This window comes from Lampetra planeri, chromosome 12 (genome assembly GCF_965212315.1).
Source record: "Lampetra planeri chromosome 12, kcLamPlan1.2.h2, whole genome shotgun sequence".
In the NCBI taxonomy this organism is placed as follows: Eukaryota; Metazoa; Chordata; class Hyperoartia; order Petromyzontiformes; family Petromyzontidae; genus Lampetra; species Lampetra planeri.
Window position 1 is genome coordinate 7,244,472 of NC_136118.1, and position 24,927 is coordinate 7,269,398.

Consider the following 24,927-nt stretch of genomic DNA (forward strand, 5'->3'; position numbering starts at 1 on the left):
AAAATAGCCACCGCGACCTGCACAGTATCAGGTGCCCTTAGCCAACAGTGGATTGACAAAAGGGCTGTGCTTGTACACGTGCAATGTTGCATTTGTGGCCATATACCTGCTGAAACTTTATGATGTCATCTCTCAGTTTCCCTCCTGGCCACTCTGCTACTACAAACTCTCACTCTTTTCCAAATTAATTGCAGGGATGCACTCTTACATGTTTACCCTCTGCCTGTACCAATATTATGTTAAGTAAAGTTCTATCATATTTCATTTAATCTCAGTTTAGCTGCTTAGATTGTGTAAATGTTTTTTTTAATTGTTTCTGAATGTTATATTATTATTTTTATTTTAGGCCACGGTTTGTAAGAGCTTGGTTGACTGCATCAATTTTCACTGAGTGAAATGTATTTTCATAGTTTACAAAGGCGAGGCATAATATTCGATTGTCGTTTCCACAATCTCATTCATCGTTTGTATGTGATCAATGATCGAACACATTTTCATAAACCGGCTTGCTCATGTGGATGGTTGGTCTCTAAATGTTCCGTTATACTTTTCCCAATAATTTAATTCAGTTCTTGAGATATAAAAAAATGATGCGTAAAAACTTAGTATTTTTGTAATGTTTTTGGGTCCAAACAAATTGTCCCACTTTATTAACATATTTGCTAAAGTTAAGACAGTCATTTTAACAAGCAATCGATATGAGCCACGCGCAATGATTGAAGAACTCAACAAAGGGGGCTGCAAAGTGCCGTTCAAGATAAATGAGAGCGGTACAAAAGTCTCGGTAAAGCTTTCTCGCGTAGCTATATTAGTTTGCTATCAATAAGGTATTTAAACATCATCAATTTACACGTGGCATTAAATGCAGCGAAGAAAAAAAAGGCACGCATTTTTTTTTACAAGCGAAACAGCAACCTACCCCCCTTCGCCAGCCTCCCTTTTTAGTAATTTAATTTATATCCAGCCACTTCCCTTATTTGAATAAGATTTACAATGGGCGAGTACAAAAGATGTTGCTTTGTGAATGAGCAGACGCCATAAAGGCACTCCGAGAGACACACCGCACCGTGCCCAAATACATGGCAGCTTTGATCGCTAAGCGCCAGCATGGGTGGAGGGTGGGGGGGTGGGTGAAGGGGTTGGGTAGGGCTAGGGCTAGGAGCAGCCCACGGTGTGGGTGGGGTGGGGTGGGGGTGGGGGTGGGGTGGGGGAGTCGGAATAGATTTAGTGACACTGATGACTGTATGTGTTTTAATTCAGCAGGAGCCTCTTTAACACGGCTATTACTCCGGCGGCCCATTCACGTGCCTCCCCCGAGCCCAGCCTTTGTGTGACGCGCGGGCCCGTCTCGTTCCTCATCCGTTCACGGCCCCCGAATTGCATTGATCGCGAGGGCTCGCCTCCGGCCATCCCCGGCCGCTCCATTCAGCGCGCGAGCTCGCGACAGGGGATAGGGCGTCCTCGCTCCCGGAGACATCTGCTGCTGCGCTCTCCTCCCTCAAAGAGAGACGACGCACGCTCTTGTGACACACGCGGGTTAGGGCCTCTGTTTTCTGTCTCTCTCTCTTTTTTGCCGCGCGCGACAATGAAATAAAAACCGTGTCGAGTTAAAAGCGCGGGCGGGTGTAGGAGGGCAGACAAAACGCGTTGTTAGCCAACGCCCTCAAATGATAGCTTCATTATGTGCTTGAGGCAGCTTTGGTTGATGTTTGGGTGTTGCTTGGGCAGTGATTTCTCTTTGACACCTGGCGAAAAATCAAGCTACGCGTTTTAGGGGTGATGCCCGCGCGTTTTTTTTTTCGGCACGATGTCCGACGTTTTGCCCCACGTTCCTGAAGTAGCTCTCGGAACGTGCAGCGAAACGTCGGGCATCACGCCGAAGAAAAACGAGATACAAAGTTAAAATCGCACACCAAAGAATCGTGGTCAACAAAACGTTGTGTGGACGTTGATTTACACGGGGAATTATCTGCGGTATGCTGGGTTGTGTGCTGTGCGTAGATTTTCAATGTTATGCCTTTTAATATTTTACGCCAACCTTTGAATGTGGTTAAATAATGCATTTGAATGCTTTTAAAATGCTGCGCGATCAAAACTGTTGATTTTAACATTCGCTATCGTTCATGAAAGAAAAGGAAAACAATCAACATCGCTTGTTCCTTAATTAAATCAAAGCGCATTTCAAAAAAATCAGAGTTTCCTTTTGGCTGAAACTGAGCTATAAAGTGTCCCTTTTCTCCTCACTTTTATCACAAGCCTTCCGGGATACATTTTCCAGACCCTGCCAAACTAGATGAACTGATACGTGATAGCCAAGCATTCAGGGAAAATCTTTGAACGTGTTCGAGAAATGACATGCACATTTCAGCAGAATTTCATAACACTTTCCTCAATTGTGTTTTAAACTGGCGGAGCGTCTATCAGATAGGATACGAGTATGAAAAGAATTCAATAACAGCGCTTGGTGAATGCTGAGGGCAATCATCAGTCACTAATTTTTTTTGTCTTATTTTAGTCATTATAAATTTGTTAGGACATGTTTTTATAATTTTACAACTCATTAACCTCTCGCCTCCAATTAATGTACGGGCTGCACGGCAATTATAATGAATAATTATTCATACTTGACTTAAAGCTTTCGTGACTGCAGGAATTCATATTCTTTGGGTCTCTCGGTAAAGCCACGTAGATAGAAAAATAATAATAAAATAGTAACAATATCACGACGTTTCGATCGCAACACAAGCAATCGTCATCTGGTGAAAAGTATAGCGGGAGAGCTGCTGAGGCAGGGAAAACAAATTGTTATTATTTTTTAAATGTTTATTATTTTTATATCTACGTGGCTTTACCGAAATACCCAAAGAATATAATTATTCATACGTCGCGATAGCCAAGATACCACCTCTCTATTCATCGATGTTTTAATTCACGTGATGTCTTTGGATGTTATTTGAATTTTATTTATGACTGTAAATAAGTTAAGAAACATTTTAAATAAAGATTTTCCAGTTGCTTCTTTATGCTGATAATTTCTATAACCATCTTAGCGGTGTTCCTCTTAGGGTTGTTCCACTTAGTCTGCACAGTAGGATGTCAAAAGTCACCCGGAGGCTAGACTCATATGTAGAATATTTTGTTATTTTCACTCAGTCTTCCCAGAGCTGATCCGCTCTCAGTCGGGATTAAAAAAAACCAGCCCCCTCTGGACAGAAGATTACAATGCTAATTCAAAGTATTTGCATTTTATTTTTGCCACTAATTAATCGCTGATCTTATGACATATTTTGTATGCTGACTTGAAGAAGGCAAGGTCAGAATATGACTCTAATATGGATGTAATGGCAGCAGGCATAACACTAATTAATGAGGAAAATAATACAAACAAAACAAGGATATATACAAATGAAACAAGGATATATATATACAACTTTTTTCGAATCCGTGAAATGAAGCATCTTTAAACTACATCGAGTACTGATCTGAAGAGTCAATGATACAAACGTTGTCTTAGTTTTGGAGAGCAGTGGTGCGATGAACCGAGCAACCTGAGTTCAATTCTCAGCCACGGCGAGCATCAGAGGGAAGTAACATCAGAAATGGTCGTGAGCTCCCTACCTTCACCAACCCGCAGTGACCTGCGTGGTGAAGTATAGTCAAACAACCCTCGTGACTGACACAACGTGAGGAGGCCTTCAGCAAGGAGCGGATTGACGATTGGATGGATGTAATTATGAGTATAACAAAACCTCAATGAGAGCAATAGTCCATGTCATACAATCATCTCTCCTGTCACCGATATCAGGGTCTGGCATTGAAAATCGCTAAAGTATATAAATGGATCGCCCACGAATTCACCCACTTATTAATGTATTGCTCGGCAGCTTAATTTGAGAAAATAGCCACCCTTTTTCAACTCCTGTGGCAATTAATGTATTGCATTGCGTGCTGTTAAAATGGTGCAGCGTCTCTTTCTGGTAAATATTTAATGCATTGGCCACGAGGCATACTCCTCTTGTCCCGAAATGAAATGCCATTTTGTTAACCAAAGTAACAGCTGCGTGGATTTTTTTTTTTTAGAATGTGCTCAACTGAAATGATGTGTTTTTTTTTAGAGCATCAACACTATCAGGTACCACTTCTGTGATAATTACACACAACACCTTCGACGGTGACACTCGCGCCATTACTAGCTGGGGAAGCATGACGAAGAAAGTTGTACTTAACCGGGCTTGTGTCTTTTTTTTGTTGTAAAATTTCCTGCGGCAATTTTCCTGTAGATAGGGGAAGGATGGAATTTCATGAGGGACGCGAGAGCCTGTGGGTAAGATTAGACTTTTGGGCGATGCAAAGAGCACAGAGGGTCATGGGATAATCTTGTGCCCTGTGTTTGAAGCCAGCGGAAACCTTGAGGTTTGCGAAGAAATGTCAATAAGCTGGATCGTAGGCAGTAGATTTTATGGATTACGCATTAACTGCGTACGCTCCGTATGCTTGCTAGGGCAAGGTAGAACATATACTCTTACGATTCAATATTAATGTATGGTTTATTTGCAGGACTAATAGAATATTATAGAGATATCCTGGCAGAGTAAGACGAATATTGTTCTGTATACATTTAATTCAGCTCTGGCAGATCTTGCTGGGTTTTTAATAGCCGCGTTGTTGTGACATCACTCATGCGTCAATAAATGATTTCTGTTGCTCCATACCGAGCACAAACAAGCTCAATCTCGGCAGGCAGCGCCAGAAGCTTGCTGTGCATTGTCCCCAAGAGAAGCTATACTTTTAACCACGTGCCATCTTGCGTCGACAATAAAACGTGGATATATACAGCGTCCATATGCGACCGCACCTCTCAACATGCTGTGCAAAATCATCGGGCATATTTATTTTATAGACAAATCGGTTATATGGGTCTCTATATAAGTCTCCCGGTCTCTGCGAATCAATACAATACAATGTGGATGTATAGCGTCTAAATGTAACCGCTTCTCAAGATGATGTACAGAAAAAAACCAGCGGGAATATCTATTACACAGTGAAAATAGGCAGTCAGTCATAACCGAGACTTGAACAGCGGGCATGGAGTCGACAGCACGGACGGCTGGGGATATAGAGTTCCAGATATATGTGTAATCATCGTAATGACAAGTTCATCCTGTTCGTAGCCTTGCCACTACATTGCATTGCATTCACCGCTTAATTTTTTTTCTTCTTCAATGTATCAAATGGTAACTCGGCTATACACCATGCTTTCGTGTTGAGGTTTTTTTTGTTAATGCTTTATATTCCAGCGTGCCTAACCCAGCTGTCTGCTCCCATCTCACACTTGGCTAGGCGCATGCAGGGTGTTTTGCCCTCCCCGCCTCCGACGCCCACATCTCTCCCAAATGCCCAGCCTTTCCCCGGCGGAGTAATACGGCTCTAATGAGGTGTAGATGAGCGCTAACTGCCAGTCCCCCAAGTGTCCGGGGGCTGCCTCCCTCTCTGTCCCCGCCCCCCTCTGAATGGCTTCTCTTTACTAAACAATGGGACCTCATTATCACTCACTTAACTTTATGGAGGGTCACAGCTGGGACATGGGGCAGAGGTGCCCCAAACAACAAGACAAATGTTCCTTGTCACGTCAAATACATCGCGGAATACGCGGAACAAAATCTTTTGTTGTTGCTCTCCAACAAAAAAAAAAATGCTCGTTACACATTGTCACAAATCGGGCTCAGATACTGAGAATAACTTGGAGTGTAGTTACATCTCATAGGGGCGGTGCTTGCTTTAATCACGTGTGCGTAAATTGTTGGGTCGTTTTCATTTCGGACGCATTTCATTTAAACGCCGGGCCACTTTTCTTCATTTTGCGTTTGAGGAATACAAATTCACATGGGTGTGGATTCACCACCGCTGAGCGCGGTTGTATTAAGAACCCAATGAGTCAGAGAAAAGACCAGGTGGGGTCCCCCTTACTATCATCGCCAGGCTCCCTTGGGGTTCAGATCCGATCACTCCTGTGGGATGCAAACGAGCAGCGTTAGTCATTATCAGCCCGAGTGCTATGGGGGGAGAGTTTTATTAAAGTTGTCGATTTTTTCTTCAGAGCCGCGTGACTGATACGTGCAGTGGAGCCCATTGTTTTTTTGGGGGGCGGAGAGGGGGGGGGGTATTCTCTCCCACAGATAAATAACTGCGGAGTGGAACCAGGGAGAAGGCAAAATAAGCGGAGGAAGACAACGGAAGAGATGGCACCAGCGAGATGAAATCACAGTTCAAAGGCCACTTTACTGGACAGAAACAACTAAATAAAGGAAGAAATAGAAGAACATGTGGGCGGCCTTTTGGCCAGCAAGTGGGACGTTACAGGCTGACAACAACAACAACAATTTAAGTCGCCTTTAAAGAACTTTGGAGCTTAAAAAAACCGTGACATCTGGCCAAGTAACGACGGTAGCTTACCTCCGTCTGGCACGGCTGCTCTGAGGTCCCAGCGGAACTATAAGCTGCTTCCACAGACAACAAAACAAAATAAAAACGTGAAATGAAACTCGTACTCTTTTGATAACAAAGATGCTTAAAATAAAAATGTGCAAATCACACGGTAAAAAAATGAACCCCGCAAAACAATAATAGTTGCAAGCAGGTGAATGAATGGGTGGATACATAAATGATTGAATGGATGGCGAAGTGGCGCTCATAATTCTAGTCTTTTTAAAAATGGTCGGGGAATTGAAGTTGCCTTTACATATCAGAGCCCCGAGGCAGGTCTCAGTGCCACACACTATGGCTCGCTTAAACTGATGGAGCTCTACACGCCTTTCAAAGTAATTTTTTTTTATGGAGAATGAAAAGGAATAATATCTGCCAGTATTGCACAGGTTGTCCCCCTCATACCACTCTGCCGAAGCGGCTCGACACGTAATTATCACCTTTCGAGCCTACGATTCGATAATAAAAAACATTTTCTGTCTATGAACGTGGTGAGTCTAGCAGCTTCCAATGGCTGAACCCACACACCACGAACTGTAAAATATCGATGCCCATGCGTGCGATTCAACACATTATATTGCGAGCTTAAGAATCTATACGAATCGACGCATCAAAACAACCCGAATAGGCACTAGGCAGGAATCGCTTCACCCCTACCCTACCACTTCCCCACAATGCAACTACTTATCATGAATCGGGGTTGCAATTTGATTCAAGAATCAATTATTCGTCTCATTTTTTGCCAAATCCTTTCTATTGTTTCTCCCCCAATCCCCTCTCATTTCTACGGTATTTTTATTTGCTGCATTCTCTTGAATGTAACAAAAGCCTCTCCCCAGTCTGTGTTGGTCATGGGGATTGTTTGACTATATTTGATCACGCTGGTCAGTACAGGCTGGTGAAGACGACTCGTTGACTGGTTCAGATTTCACTCGCGACTCGTGTTCGTCGTGCCAGGGAATCATCGTTACAAGCCAAATATTCCACGAATATATCCACGAATGGATATTCTGACTACATAATCCGCAAAGCCATCACCTCAACCGTGAGGAAGGAGTCATCTGAGGATCCAGTCAAAAGCATCACCTTTCCATACATAGCAGGGGTAATCAACATTATTTCCAAAATGATGAACAAACACAAGATCCAGGTCCGATTTAACACAGTACATAAAATTCGTGATCTGATCCCATCTGTGATGGACAAGATTCCTGACATGCAATATCCCGGCGTCTACAAACTAAGCTGTATCTGCGGCAGCAGTTAGATTGGGGAAACCAAGCGATATGTCTCGGACCGTGTTCGTGAGCATAAGGCAGATTTGAAACACGGTAGGACCAATACTTCTGCCGTGGCTGATCATTATTTTAATGCGGTTGGTTCACACGAAATTGATTTCTCTAAGACGATGGTACTTTGCAAGCCTACTGGCTATCAACAAATATTTGTTCATGAAGCCATCCATATATACAGACACAGACACAATTTCAACCGAGAGGATGGTTATAAACTCAGCAATCGTTGGAAAGATGTCATCAACCACTTTAGGTCATAACTTGATTTGTGTTTTCTTGTTCAACCTCCACCGTCAGCAGTGTGGGTATGTGGAGCGAGGTGCAAATGATTGCCTGGCGGCCCTTTGATTGGTGTAGACCAGGGGTCGGCAACCTACGGCTCCGGAGCCGCATGCGGCTCTTTACGGGCTGCTTCTTGACGATATGTACGTATGTACAGTATGTACTCAGATGCATTGCGGCTCTTGAAATACTGAATTTTGTACCGAATTGGAAAGAAATGGCTCTTCTTGTTATTTTGGTTGCCGACCCCTGGTGTAGACCCACTGTGTTGGCGTTGCTTTCTTCTACAATTACATTAGCTGCCCCACCCATCCTGCTGACACACTTGGACTACGCCCATCTCTAAACCTTTATAAAGTTTGCCTTTAGAGGCTAACCCCCCTTTTCCTGATGACAACCGCTTGTGTTGCGACTGAAATGTCATGGTTTTTGTCTTTATTTATTTTTATATTTTTTCTTTTATTTGTATTATACTTAAATTACTGAAAGAACCATGAATAAGTCTACATTATAGACTGCCAGTACGCTCACTCAGTTTAATAAACATTGCTACAGTCTACATCATAGACTGCCAATACGCTCACCAGCTTAAAAAACAGGTTACAGTCTACATTATAGACTGCCAGTACACTCACCGAGGTTAAGAACCAGGCTACAGTCTACATTATAGACTGCCAGTCCGCTCACTTCGATTAAGAACCAGGCTACAGTCTACATTAGTGTTTTTTAATATATATTAATTTCACTTAATTTTTTATTATTATTTTTCTATCTACGTGACTTTACCGAAAGAACAAAAGAATATGAATTCCTGCAGCCACGAAAGTTTTCAGTAAAAAATTACACCACTTCTTGTTCCGTGATTCATTGTTCGTATCACAACCATCGGCTAAGTACCGTGGCCCACTGGCAGACAAAGTGAATGCCAAATTCTGGAGTGAAATATACAGGGTACAACTGTAAATTACATTATTTAAAGCAATGCCATGATTTTGTAGAGGATACAGTCAAACTTGTAGCCTTGAAACGGATTGCGCATTTTTTCTTTAACAAATCTACAATATCCATTGCACACGCCGCAGTATGAATAAAACATCCGCCACCAACTGTATGCAATGCATTTTTGCTAGAGATGCAACCCTCTTGCGATGCCCAGTACATTACTTCTCCCACCATTGTCAATGCCACGCTAAATAAGTAAACAGACCTGGCATTTGAGCCAGGGCCCATTTTGAAAAGGTAGAAAAGAGGCTTTGTTTGATGAATGTTGCCCGTTATCAAGGAGCCCTTTGTTTGGCCGCCTTGAGAAGGGCCTGATTGATGTGTCGGTGTACAGGGTGGCAGGCGGCAGGCTAATGAGGGGCAGAGACCTTCAGCACTCTACCTTGACTTTGTTTTACCTCAGGCACGGTGCTCTTACAGATGGACCCAACGCCGCCATTTGCTTTTGTTGTTGTTATTGTTGTTGCCACCGAGGCGGGCAATAACGCGGTGAAACTTCGTTTGCGCGAGTACACCACGCCACGCGCAGCACGCGGCGTGGCACTTGCGCGTATTACTGGTCCCCGCGCGTTGCCAAATTGCTTGCCCCGGAGGCTCAGTGGCACCGGCTCGGGGCAGCCTTTACAAACAGCCTGATTACAATCGCTGACCTCTGCTCCCTGGTGCCTCGCAGCTAAGTGGGGAAGCTTGTCTCGTTAGGCATTGTTTATTCACTCGCCGGCCAGGAGGGCCGCGCGCTGAGAACGCGGCCAGCAAGTGCCCGATGTTGTCTCGGGGTCGAGCTAGGCCCGTTGAGGGCCACAAAACCGGTGTGGTGTTTGATTCGTTGCTGCAGTGCAAACGTTCATAATCGAGAGTGCATCCAATGATTTTGTCATGGTGGATAATCATGAAGGTGCTACTTCCAAGACATTCGGACACAGCATGGCAGAGTTGGACACATACCCGTTTGAGGGGCTCTCTAGAGCCTCCCCGCTAGTGGAGGTCCTTCCTCCAGTCGTGGCGTGAGCAAGCAATTGCAGGGCTGCAGCTGAACCTTCTGCTAAATAAAAACAATGGATCAGTCTTGAACTTTACAAGTCCACCGTCATTATCATCAACAACCAGCAATTCAATGTCAGTGCCTATTTGTGACACGATAAAAATTCCGTTTAGCCAGTACCCAGCTAGTTTACAAGGGAGATCTATGGTGCCACGCTCTATCCTCTGCTCGATGACGATTACTCCATGATGTTACCATATCTCACGGTCCTGCAATGCCAAATTTCACCTAACTCCTGTTGATAGGCTCATTTAATCGCTCGAGCTCCTCCATAGTTATCCTTTTGGCTGCAATTTCATCATGAGTTTCTAACATCATCCCTTCTTGCAATGTGGCCTGCCCAAGCCCACTTAAATTTCTTAACAGTCACTGTAATATTTTTGGTTCTTTCGGTAAAGTCACGTAGAAGGGAAATAATAAAATAATAAAAATACAACTATACAAATTCTCACGACGTTTCGATTGCAACACAAGCAATTATTATTTCTCTTCTACGTGACTTCATCGAAGGAACCAAGAATATGAATCCCTGCAGTCACGAAAGCTTTAAATCGAAAAGTCACTGTAATATTTATAAATTGCATTTATTTTCCAATTGATGTATTCCTATTTCAGTCTGTCTATGGAATTCCCAGGATGCACCTGTCCTTGTTTAGTTGCAGTCCTAGCAGGCAATATTCGCTGATTGAAAACTTTCCAGCTTCATCACATTTAAATGGTTGCTTTTCATCATCGAATTTATCCTTCCAAAAGCAGTCTATCCTGCTCTCACTCGCCTCTTTATTTTATCATGTTGGTCTGCCTTCAACAAAATACCCTAGATATAATACTGTGTTGCGTTTTACAGTTGTGTCACTTGAAAAATATAAATGTGTTCACATCATTTGTTAGGCTATTCAATATTTTCCTGTAGTTCACTGCCATTGTTATAATGACTATGTCGACGGTGCATCTGAGAAGCCTAACATTTTCAAATCTTTATCACCTGAAGAGGTAACCACTGTGCTGTGTGGTCTGAAAAACAGAAAGCTCCCAGACCAGACGGAATAACTGCAGACGGCATAAAATAAGTGAGAACAGCTGTTTAAACAACATTCTCGTACCCCCTTTGCTACGTGTTTTCACACACACGAAATATCTAAATAATGCAATAAGACATCAATCATCTATTCAACAAGGATATAGGACGAAAGTGAAGAATAGGACGAAAGTAGGAATCACGTGATGATCAACTTTTCACAAAAATGACAGTGCACCAAATAATTGTCGATTTAGAGGCAACCAACCATGAGAAGAAGCTGGTGTCATATAAAGTCTATTTTTTACCACTGACTACATACATAGCATCAATCATAATCTATCAAATACCATCATGGCTAGATTGTGTTTTCTATGAAAAGGTGTTTTATTCAGTGGAACGTGGAATAAAGTAGCTATACTGAGATTGAACAAAGAAAGTAACAAGATAACATTTAATCTTGACTTAAAGCTTTCGTGACTGTAGGAATTCATATTCTTGGGTCTTTCGGTAAAGTGACGTTGATAGTTTTTGGTTATTTTTGTTATTTCATTTGCACCTATCTACGTGACTTTACCGAAAGACCCAAGAATAAAGATACAATTATAAAAGGAGTCAGGCAAGAAGGCACACTCTCACCAACAACATTCAAATACATTGTCTGAAAATTGTAAAAGTAATTTCTTATTAAAAAAAAGTTATCTGCGTAACATTATTCTTTTAAAATATGTAATTCACAAATATCCTTGTTACCAAAGCACACTAACAATACTTGTTATTATTTCACACAAACAGTTCATTCACACAGCAGTTCCGGAATAAATGAGATATGAAGCAAATACAAAAACATGAATTCCATACACAGCAATAACAAATGTTCTCCTTTGCAAGCACACTTACTCCATCTCCATCCACAAGCCAGCCTCACATCGCTCTGCATGTGTGTTGTGGTATTCGCGAGACAATTTTGCAGAGTGAAAACGTCCACACCGCCACCCACTCACAGTCCCTCGCTGGCTTACTTGGAACACACACTCGGCGATCTGTGAGTGAACTCCAAAGTAAATCTGTGCTAATTGCACTGATTCCAAACACGCAGTATAATCAGAAGCCATGGTAATCTCCTAAGCCGAGGGCTTGTTGTGTTTAAAAGAGGTGCAATTTGTCTCGGTGATTTACCGTGTGCAAAGCAGGGATATTTTTCATAAGCCTCGCGCACCAACAGCAGGAGTTACCGATAAATCCTTCTTCTCTTTCCGGTGTCACGTGCCAAGACGCTGGCCACATATTCTTTAATAGGTTCCTGGCCTTTATTAAAGCTCTAAAAGCCATTAGGAGGAGCGAGCTATGAGGCACTCCGTCATGGTTGGAAAGGCCGACACAGCTTGTTAAACAGATGATTGAGCTCGGGATAATGTAATTACCACTCTTACTCAATTGCAAGTAGAGCCATTTACATTTTTATAATTACATAAGGCTATATCTAATGGGTCTCCAAGTACTATTTGCCATAGTAACTGGTGTGGCAATAATGGTAATTTAACAACCTCTCTGACTAAAGTGCAGGTTTCCAAATTTCAATTAAATATAATTTTTAAAACATGCTCATTTTGTTGGATATCAGTGTATTGATAAGAAAAAAATATTTAACAGCGGATAAAGAAATAAAAAAGGGAGAGTAATGAAAACGAACGGTTTATACGATTTTAACTGTATGGAATGTACATTAATTATTCGCGTTACATTGAAATAGCAGTTACTTCATTTCATCTATAATACATATGTTTATTGTTTATATTGTATCACTTTGCGTAAAAAACTTAGCCAATTAATGAAATATACTTACATATATGATAATAATAGTATACAATATTTTAAAGATTCAGAAGTCTGAAGTAGCCATGTGATAATTCAGTGTAACCATTATCGCAGTCCAACACATTATCAGTGGCCATCATTTATCGAGAGTAAATGTCGGGACCAACAACACGAGAGCCATAAGTCGACATTCCTACCATTAACCTCTCCCTCTAATATAATATCGTAATGTATATATTTATCCAGGATGCCACACTGAGTCATATGACTCCTGTTCAAGAGGACCCTGCATTGAATTTGTATTTTAAGATGTTTGCAACCAATTAATAGGTTGTTTATACACGTGGGAGGAAAACTGGAGCACCCGGAGACAAACCACGGGTGCGAGGGGGCAACACTCTATCCCCATACAGATGGACACAGATGGCAATTAGTGCACATTTGCTGTAATGACTTCTCCTGGTGACCCAGGGTATGGCACCTTCAATGCCCATGGGAAGGGAGTTCAATAAAGTTTGTGCGATTCACCAACCCTCACTGCCTCCACAGTGCTGGATTGCAGGCGTTGGTTGGTAATGGTGATGAAAATAAAAGCAACTTGTACATTTGTTTATAATAATTCAAAGCTTTTCTTTGAAAAATTCTCGATTGAGGTTAGTCACAATTCGATCTCAGTGTACCACAAGATGGCAGCATAAAACAGGTTGCTCACCCAGACAACTTGCCAACGACAGCATTCGTGACACACTGGTTACCTGTTTACGATGCCATCATCCAAACTATGGCCCCATTAAAAAGACATTTAAAAACTGTACTGCACAAAAGCGTCTCTCATAATGTGCCATTTGTATTCGTGCACAGATTGAATCACAAATTGTATTGGGGGGAAAAAATATAGAAACAACCTAAATGAGCTTCCACAAAAAATAATAGCGCTCTATTTACGAGTCATAATAGTTAGTCACTCTTCTTCCTATGCGTGTCAGCAGGCTAAAACTTTCAACTGAAGAGATGTACATGCTGAATAAAAAACAACGGGGGCCCTCTGATTCACGATCGACAGGGAACATGTTACGTTCGCTGTCAAGGCACCCTATCCTGCACAAAACGACTAAATGTGTCTGAGATGTGGCGTTACAGAAGATTGGAATGAGCAAGATGGCGTTCAGAGAAGAAGATGATGCGCTGAAAGTAAATGGCTAAAAGTCGAATGGGAAGTCTCATGCGAAGGAAGGTGGCATATATATATTCGGCATATCCAAAGAGGCTTAAGCTGGAGATAGGACTACGATGATTCTGCAAGGGAAACATAGAAGGGAAGGGGGTGGATCAGTTGATGGGACACTGTGATGAGTTGAACGGGAGTCTCAATGACAGACGCTGAAGATCGCGAAAGATGGACAACATCTGTCATGGACATCAACCCTCCGTTATGACGATGACACGAGAAGATAGATCAATAGTCTGAACAAGTGTACCTTTTCAAGATAAGCAACACTATCTTGAATTAGTTGCTTATAAAACTGCCTTCAAATAGTGTTTTAATGCACCATTCATGGGTTGAGGGTTGAAGAAAACGTTTCAATACATTCAACTTTTTATTGCATGCATCTGGATCCCATCATCATCACCAACATCGGTATCCACTGTTGGATGAAAGCTTTCCCAAGTTGTCACACTCCCTCGCGGTTCTACAAGACCGCAATCCATCTCGCTCCTTGCACAGAAGCTGATCTTAATGCCCCTTTTGCCGTTTGTGCCGTTCTCTTTGTGCTAAATAAATAGAATAGAATTTTCTCATTTGGCTGCCATTCCATCACTAGGCTCGTCTATCAGCCATCAACTCTGCTCGCGAAATGTCCTGCCCAAGGCCACTCTCACTTTGCTCTGGTCGATTTAATGTCTCTTGTTTGTGTTTGTTGCCCGATGCACGTGTTCCTCTCTCTTTATCTCAGTGTTAGGGGCGGCCACAGTGGTGAGATGCAACTACCTCGACTGATATGCAGAAAGTCGTGGGTTCGATCCAGACCCTGACGCCTGCTGTATATTTAGGGTTTGCATGTCTCTGTCCCCGTGGTCGTGTGGATTTTTCTCCGGGTCCTCCGGGTTTTCTCTCCACATTTAGAATGAACACGCGTTTAGGGTATTATGCTGCTACACATTTCCACGTGATAAGCCACTTCATTAAGCTATCGTTTGTGGCCAGGTCGCTTCTGAAAAAGAGCTGTATAGCTCAGTGGGCCTTACCTTGTAAAAAAAAATTTGCTTAGTAGTATAGTTTATAGATGGTTCAAACAATTTCTGATGTATATTTATGAATTTATTTTACAATCCAATGTTTAGCAAACATCTTCCAACATTTCTGTGAATAGTCTTGGTGGCAGCGCTTTGCCTTCCCTTCCTCTATTCGCTTTTATGAGTTTCTTTTATGAGTTATTTTTTTATATGGCAATACATTTTTTTTTCTTCAAGATTAGAAAAAGGTAGAGCCTTCAAAAGTATAAAAAGAAGCATGTTGTTGTGTACGGTAACCAAAGGAGCAAACCTGAATAAAGGCACGCTCCAGTTTTAATTAAAAAATACGACAATACCACTGCAAAACTTGTCAAACTTTGCCACAAGTTTTCAGCGTGCCATCGAGAAGCATTTTGAGGCTGTTAGATTGTGTGAACACGGTGCTTTGATGCGTGGCTTGATTCATTTTCGCTAGCCACTACAGCAATAATGACATTTTGATTATCTTTTATTTCCCCCGGTATGGGTGGCAATGGGGAATGCATTTCTCTTCATAGAGCTGTAAAGGACCTATTTGTGTGTTGGGAGCACCATTACAAAAAAAAAGTGACTTCAAAGACTCAATGGCCCCCAAAAAAAATCAATTCACTCCCTGTCGTATCTGGTATCTGTAAAAGCATAATATAATATCCTTATATTAATGCAGTCTTTGTGGTGAGAGAATGTGAGTTATATTCAGTTAAAAGAAGTTAGACTTGTGAAAGATAACACTAAAAGATACATCATGAGACTTACCAAAGGACAGGACTTTCTATATTGTCCTGAATCTGTTAGAGGCGATGAAAGGAAATCATTACGGAGCCCATTGTGCATTCCATGATTGTTTCACAATGCAGTTGCTGCTCGTTGGAATGATACCTGCGCTACTTGCACTTATTATTTTAATCAATAATGAAGGTGAATACAAAAAAATACCAATAAGGAAGAAATATTTTAGAAAGGGAAACAAACTTGAGGGTTTAATGTTGAAATAGATAAATAGATTTATATTGATTCATACGCTACTTGTACTGAATTGCGTTTGTAATCGTCGACGTTTTTAAAAAAAATCTTTGTTGATGTTGTGTGCAATGAGTTAATGTGACCCCCTCCAAAGACTACATTTACATATTCTTAGGTTTTTTCGGTAAAGTCACGTAGGTAAAACATTAAAATTAATAAAAGTAAAATAAAATAAAAATCACGACGTTTCGGAGGCAACACAAGCTTCCGTCTTCAGGTGGAACCGTCACAGCCACGACAGCTGTACCACAATGTTCCAAAATAAAAAAAAATCATGGATTCTTGAATTAGGATCCTGGATCGTGATAACGCATTGAATTACCCGCAGTTTGAGTGAATCATTGCACCCTTACATTGAACCATATTGACAATAAACTGTTCATTATGTTAGATATATTTATCATCACGTGAAATGAAGGGGTACGTTCACGCTTTCAAGTGAATGTATTTTAGTTTGAACCTAATATATATGTTTAAAAAATAACCTGTGCGTATATAAATTAAACACACAAGATAACTGTGTTTTAACATGCGATATTATACACATCATGTTCATAAGGAACTCCGAGGGGAAAATAAATGCATGTTTTTCAAAATAAATTCTTTTGACCCATGTTATTTCATTACTTTAGGCAAAAAGGAAGGCACCCAGTTATAGGACACATGCAGAGTCAAGTAATTGAATCAGTGTTTCTTTAAAAATATCCTTCCACATTATACCAGCACCCTCCAGCTTAATGATGATTCACTTTAATTACGCACCAATTGTAAATGATTCAATATTCTTCACCATTTATTACATTTCAATTTCCTTGGCCCTTTCATTGACACCAGGCATGCTCATGGGGGAGTAGAGTTAATTAACTGTAATGTAAATGGAAAAAAATACATCAAAATGGTTTTGGAGTCCAGAGAGATGAAGAGGATTTTTTTTGGGGCCACCGACTTAATACATGGTCATGTATTGACACCCAAGTCACTGGCTCGTAATGTTCATGTATACTTCTCCCAACCTTCGTCGCTCATGGTCAAATATGTCCATAGTCATGGCAACACCAAGCGCTGGTCTATTTTTTTCGTGAAGAAACCTGTGCACTCAAATGCACAATGTTGGAGGGATAAAATAATCCGATTACATTAATTGTGGTGCTCTTGTTGTGCATAGTCTTAACAATAAACGACATTTTCTGTATAACGAAAAATAAGAATAGGTTATACCTTTGCTGGCAATAAAGCAGGTGTTAAGATGTTCAATCACCAAATAGAAACCCTTTGCAATGCATGGAGTGAGACAAGGCCATAAAGAAGGCTGTCTCTTGTGTAGGCTAATCAGTTTCAAAGACAATGCATATATTATCAGCGCTTATTTGTTTGTATGTTTTGCTACAAGCATGTGTGGTTAATGCAGACTTTGGACATCGTAACACCTGTTTTATTGCCAGACAGGGTAAAAACAATTCTTATTTTTCATCAATTTGGATACTGGCAAAAAGGCCCTATAGATATTTTTTCTGCATAGTTTTTCTCAATGGCATTGTTACAATGTAAGTGATTAAAAACAAAACCATGTTCGATAATATTTAGGTTTAGTGTCCATCAGTTTTGTTACACGGTGAAAATGTGAATCTTGACGTCTTCCAATTGAGTTCATTCTTCATGAGATTCGCTTTTAAATTCACTAAACCTGCAGGTTTTACAATGCACTTCCATTTATGAAAAGAAAAACACGAGATAAATCATCAGCCATGATGAATTCACTGCTTGGATGAATACCTTTCTCAAATTTGCCTCCCATCTCTCACGTACTGTACCGCAACGCAGCAATCTGCCCAGCGAGTTCATTTCATTGCTCCGTTTGCTCAGTAGATGCTCTCCATTCCTTGGCTGCCACTCCGTCACTTATCTTGACCATCGGCCAAGACAGAATCTGTATTTAGACTGATGTCCATTAGGAGCGGGTCAGAAAGTTACAACAACGAACAGTACAAAAACACGATAGGAGTGCAAAGTGTAGGAAAGGTATGCACATCACAAAAAAAGATTAAAGTAAAAAAAAATCCAGATGAGGCCCACTGAACTATTAGCTTCTTTTTTTATAAGCGACCTGGCCACAAACGACAGCTCTACGAAGTGGCTTATCATTTGGATATTTATAGCAGCCAATTTATCTAAATAATGAATACCAATATAATTTACAGGAATGCAATGGCACTGCTTAATTGGCTTATATTGTTGTGTGTCCAGTACCTGCGGGCAGTTTGTTGAGTGGATGAATGTGCACAGGCTGCTTAAACATGCAACAAGTTCAACATTTTACCTTTTCCCCCACAGATGTCAAACACACATCAAACACAGTTCTTTCCTCCCCCCCCCCCAACATTGTACTCGATTCCCTCAAGCAGGGATTCAAAGGGATTCCCTCCTGTTACTAAATCAGAAGTGAAACATTGCAGACGGGAAGTCAATGACACAGAAGTGATGCCGATATTGAGAAAAGGAAGTCAATATCATGCACATCAATAGCTGAGGTCACCAAAATCCCGCGGGTTGACATTTCTCAAGCAAAAAAAAAGCAATAATGTAAAAAAAAATCGGACTTTTAATGGCGTTAGCGAGGATTCGCAATCCGCATGAGATGTGTTAATGTTTCAGTTTGTATTTATTAATAAATGTAGATATTCCTAGAGACGCATTCTTGGAATTGCATTGAGAGAGAGAAAGAGGAACATCTGGATAACAGAACATTCACAGGTTAAAGACAAACAGCAATTCAAACTGTAAAAAAAAAAACACGTAAGCGAGCTTGAGCAGGACGTGTCGCTGTAAGAGATGATTGCCGATGGTCGAGGATAGTGATGGAATGGCATCCGAGGAATGGAATGCATTCGAGAGTACATCCACCGAGGAAATGGAGTGGTGAAATCGTGTGGACGTGCTGGATGGGGGTTTATATCGCCGGATCGCGAGCGATGGCAGTGGTTCGTGAAGAACTCCATTCAGCGGTGGATTTACCGTGGCTGACGATGAAGAAGCGGATGATGGTGATGATGGTGATGATGGTATAATTTAAACACACCTCTCAGTGGAGTTGTTTCAAAAAAAAAATATTAATTGGCAAAAAATGCATTTCATTCAGCAAGCCTTCCTGCTACTTGTTTTGTCTTGGATGCTGATTGCTTTGGCGCAATGATGGAGATAATTGGGTAATTAATTTGATGCTGATTTCATTATAAATATAGATTTTTCAACGTGACAGTAAAAAGTGCTTACCATAAAGGGGTTTGGGCTAATTACTTAGAAAATGTCAATACATTGTTTTTCTTTTTTTTAAGATGAAATAGCATTTGACCACGTTATCGTACGTAAATTATTCCTTGATGAAGACCAGCACTCAACCAAAAAAATTATACTCGTGAGAAAAAAATATCATAAGCACGGTTGTGTTAGCAATTGCGATGACAACACACTGCGTTCTTTCTAAAACTTTGCAAACGTGCTTTTTGTGTAGCACGAGCGGTATCCAGTGGCCTCTGGACATGTCTCATGGAATTGCAGAGATGCAACGTTTAATCGGAATAAGCTGTTTTTAAAATGGTAAACATACTGCTCGGTGGCGTTTTGGGAATGGGCGAACACAGAAAGCGGCCCTTTCGAGTTTAAATAAAAAGTAACAGAACCCTGTGTTCTTGCTGGAAATGATGTTGGCCTTGAGGCTAATTTAAAGGCATGGCAGTAAGTGAAAAACTCAGGCTGTTTTTAAAAGTTCCATTTGTCTTGCTGCTCAGCGAGGTGTTTACCAGTTTTGTTCCCGTGCGTGTGGACAGTAATTACCAATAGAGCATGAAGCCTCTATTGATTCCACAAAGTCCTTATCAATCATCATAGGCCGAGTCCATTCCCCAACCCGACATTATGAGGTATCATGGGCCTATTTCGAGAAATTATTATCACATTCTAGAAGGGAAATACATCACGGTGATTGAATTTACACTTTGCTGCATTCAACATATACGCACCCTGAATAATAGTTGTCTCAGGCAATATATTCTTTTAAGTGTAATTTATGAGTGCCCCTACACCAGTATGTGGGGCTTCATCCCAAATCATAAAAGCTTAAGTACAGCGAATTTGTGCGCCGTAAATTCTCTGCTACAGGGGCTAATATCAGGCTTGATTTGGTACGAGGTACTGCGGTACAGAGGCACAGGGACTATTTCATCGCACACGCTCCAAACTTGCGGCGGTGTTAGCCGCCAAACATCGCCGGTGCCGACAACTCATGGCCAAACGAATGGCCGCTCTTGTGTCACTGATTTGGGAATGAGCGGTATGAAAATGGGACTATCCTTCCAAGGCTCAATCGAGATAAGGTGTTGGTTAAAGATGAATGCAGTCCACGCGCGTACCTCTGCATGGGTAATGTGCTCTGTGCATCGCCGTGTTATTTCCACCGGGTTTTAGGGACGCGAGGGTTGAGAGAAGGGGAAAATGGACACACACACAAAAATACCCAAGGCTGTAAATGCTACATCCAATGAACAGTAATGCTTTTATGTGTGTGAAGAGCCCGTATGCCTTGTTTAGATATTTAACATTTGAAATGTGAATGCCCGTTGCATTTGCATGTAATTCTATCCCTTGAAGACGTCGTCTGCATCTTAGAAATTCCACCCAGTATTATATTTTATTTCAGGAAGAGTGCAGGGAATGTTACAGTGTATTATTTAGTACACGCCACATTTAAAGTGGTACGTGAACTCTCGTTACGTGCATACGTCGGTACAATAACCTGAACTCAAAATGCAATCTGCGTCCTTTAATTATACCAGTTGCGATACCGTATTTATAACGTGGCATCGACTAATTTTCTACATTTTATTGGCTTATCGCAACACATGCTCCTATAAAATATCACCAAAGCTGGCAATACCAAGAGAGAAGTATTGTATTTGCGCGAGCAAAGAATATAATCAGGGAACCAAAAGTAAAAGGCAAATGATCTCTGCCTCGTTCTTAATAACACCCTGTGATGTATGGTCGCCTTCATCTTTGCTGATATATTATAGCTATTTCATATTGTCTCCCATGTCGCCCTAAGGAGAGTCATACATCTTAAAACTGTTATTTATTACAAAAATGCAGTGCCATGAAAACTGTTAGTGTGATGATATTTACCCCGAGGCCAGCCCAGGCACATAAATAACAGCACTATTTCTACGCGCTGAAAAGCAGACATAATTTCAAATAAAATGAAACATTCTTTTATGGAAATTCAGAGGCAGCTGCGCAGGAAGAAAAGTATCGTTAGCGGGCTGTTTTTATTTCATTTTTTGGGGCGGGTGGAGGGGGGAATCTCTACGAAAAGTTTTAAGGATATGACCCATTTTCAAAGATCTCAGGGTACTTTGTTTCTCTTTATTGTTTAAACACCTGATGCCTAAGAGGCCCAGGGTTAGTTTTTCCACGACACATTCCACACACGCAGACAAATGACCTGACAGTCAGCGTATACATAACCCTAAACAAAAAAACTGCGTCGTATTTTGTGAAGCAGTGGATTATCCATTGAACAATTATGACTTACTTGTATATGTATTGGTCAGCGCTTTTGTCGATATACTGCTGGATGAGGGCCTTCCCGTGCCTGTGAGGATCATGAGAGTTATTTGACCATACTGTACTTCCCCTTGCTGATCAGTGCCGGTTGGTGATGGCATGGAGACATGGAAGACATATAATTACGTGGAAGCATAGAAGTAAAGTACAAGAATAGATTTTGGTGCACTGCCCTCTGCTGCCCAACACGTGGCCCAATAAGTACAATGGCCACCTGTTCATGATGGTCACCCATCTAGGCACTATCCAGGCTCAAATCTGATTGGCTTGGGAGATCCGATGTAATTGGGCACATTTCAGGTGATTTGGTCTGAGGCTCAACCTTTTCATGTTTTGAAAAACAAAAATTGGAATGATGAAGACGACAACAGATTCTATCTTCATTGGGCTTTTTTTCAGAAAAGCCTGAAGCAGGCCAATCGACCGAAACATGGAGACCGTTCTTTCCTCTTCGTGACAATAAAACAGCAAAAACCCCTCTGTTATTATAATTTAGTTAACGTGCTATTTTATGCGTTTGCAGTTGGATGAATAAAAACGAACACAGCGGGGACAGGATGTGCAGATTTCACAGTTATCAAATCTCTCTCTGTGTATGCACTGTGGTGGGTGTGAGTGTGTTGTTACCGCTGTGTGTTGTTCATCGCGACAGCCCTTTCAAATGGCCGTGTTCACCAAAGTGGGTGTTAAGCTTGCCGCTCGAACCGCCTCTACTCGGGAACAACATATTGCTCTTTAGGCTGTCACTTGACAGTATCCATTTTAAACTGCTGTATCTTACCAGTGTGTTCCCTGCTCTAGAAATGTGTGCTTCAATTGAACGCAGAAATGGAATTTCATCCTGCATATCTCCATTCCAAGCATTTCAAACAAAACAAACCGTACTTTAATAAGGTACACATTAATGTATACCTTCATTAACATCGTAGTCAGGATCTATCCTCTGCTGGATGAAGGCCTCCCAAAGCCTTCACCATCATTGTACTGTCCTGTCATGTAACAATCCATCGAGTACCTGCGCACGAACTGATTTCATCGATCCATCCCCAAGGCGGATTTCCTCTTGAGCACGCGCCATTGGCTGCCACTCCTTGGTTAGTCTCAACCATCGACGACATTATCCCTTCTAGTGATGCGTCATTCCCAAGTGCACTTTTCTAAACAGTCCAAATGATATAGGCACCTCCCCAATAAAAGTGCACATGCACACCTCGGCAAATGCATTGCTCCATTTGCAGCAACACGGCCATAATTCGTAGATGGCTTGGTTTCACCTAATTCCTAAGGTGGGCTGAATCGATTTGCCCATATGTGTTTTTTTAAGTGAGGGAATGCATTGCTTACATTTGGTTATCCCCTTAATTTGGATGATTCGAGCTCTGAGAAATCATATGATCAGTTTGACTGTCATATATAAAATAAACATAATTCTCTGCAGCAGTGGGAAAGTGCACAACCCCTAGTGTGGATAAGAGATCACTTGAAGGGATCTCACAAGTACTAATGTGAAATCTGCTTGAACTGATACATAAGGTTGCAGTGCTCTACAAACATTCCGAATAGATTATCTGTCTCACGACATGACACCAATAGCAGTTACAGCACAATCAGGATACAATTGTGAAGAAAAAAAACAATTAAAAAATGTAAATGATCTGTATATGTTATACAAATAAACCAGGACTAGCAAGTCCAAGGACAATTTGTAAATACTGTAGCAGCCAAGAAAGGGAACGTATCTGAGTGGACATAGTCGAGAGAGATGGAGCAATTACATCATCTTGTGTGAATTATGACGACGCAGGATTGTAAGAAATGGCTACGGCCTTCATCCAGCAGTGGACTGATCATGGCTGATGCTGATAATGATGAGATACTGTTATTGTAAATACCCTCCAGTTAGATTCCCTCTGCCTTTTGTATACAGTACATCCATGGAATTATTTTATAAGATAAAAAACATGAAGTTTACTGAAAGCAGGTATAAAGCAGTGGCAAATATTCCTCTAGTTGGTATTGTAGGTTAACATACCAAACCCTTGTTTAGAGATTAGCATAATCCTCAATCAATTGAATGGGTCACATTTGCATACGGTATTTACTGCTACTCCATTAACCCAAGGGTCTTAACTACATTTTAATGCAAAACATCTTTAATCAAAGCTCTGCTATAATTAACTTCATTGGAAAAAGTCGTGGGGAGAAAATCATTACTTACAGTAATTCGCTTTTGATTTTTTTGGAATGTTATCCACTTCTATTTCAATTCAAAAATTCCACTGATTAAAACCTATTAGCAAGAATTACTGCATTTAATTCACACTTTTAATTATGGAGAGAACTCATGTATGGTCTAATTTGTTAAGTCAATTACTGCATGCAAAAGGTCCCCATCAAATTAACAAGCCACTTCTGTTAAATTTTTAAAACCTGGCTGTTTACACCAGGAACACAATATATAAATCACACCGACGAATCCAAAAAAATGGTTTTAAATCAGAACAGGCACCCCCATAAATGAGTCTGACTGGCATCCTTTTTTTGCAAGAAAGCATGCACAATACAGTACCAAATTTCAAGAACTGACATACAAAATTAAACTTTGTTTATGAATAATTTTGCACACTGCAGACGATTTTCTATGTCTCCTGCCAGCAATTACTAAACCGAGAATGTGTGCCCTCTTTTGTTAAAGTGACAAATATGTGGCATTTAAAAATGACTTCGAATTGAATTTAATTACCAGGAATGACTTAGTTCTGTCAGTTAACGCACCAACAAAAAAAGATGTGTAACATTGCTTCATCTGCATGAAGCAGTGCACGTCTGAAAAATGAATTTAACAACGAAAACGAAACAAAAGAAACGCATTAAGACACAGCTGAAGTATTTGTGGCACGAGCTAAAGAAGGATTTTGTTGCACCGCATGAATATTTTTGCATGCGCATGTAAGGAAGTTGTAAAAAATTCAGGAGGCATGCCGCGGCAGTATTTATAGGGCCGTCCTGATTAATTAATACACCCCCCTTTTTATTAATGTCCTACTCATTTTCCCCAAAAAAGGATTTCATTA

General features: G+C 41.0%; 1 long non-coding RNA gene across 4 annotated transcripts; it reads right to left on the minus strand.

The window, feature by feature from the left end:
* Window positions 1–3,229: 3,229 nt before the first annotated feature.
* Window positions 3,230–22,039, minus strand: LOC144721607 (uncharacterized). 4 transcript variants are annotated; one of them, XR_013585934.1, is made up of 5 exons: window positions 21,822–22,039; window positions 18,011–18,175; window positions 10,008–10,101; window positions 6,454–6,497; window positions 3,230–6,008 (listed from the first exon to the last, which is right to left on the minus strand). It is a non-coding gene; the product is annotated as an uncharacterized LOC144721607 (long non-coding RNA). The 4 variants fall into 4 exon arrangements; XR_013585933.1 differs by having other exon boundaries at window positions 10,008–10,104; XR_013585932.1 differs by lacking the exon at window positions 18,011–18,175.
* Between the last annotated feature and the right edge of the window lie 2,888 nt (window positions 22,040–24,927).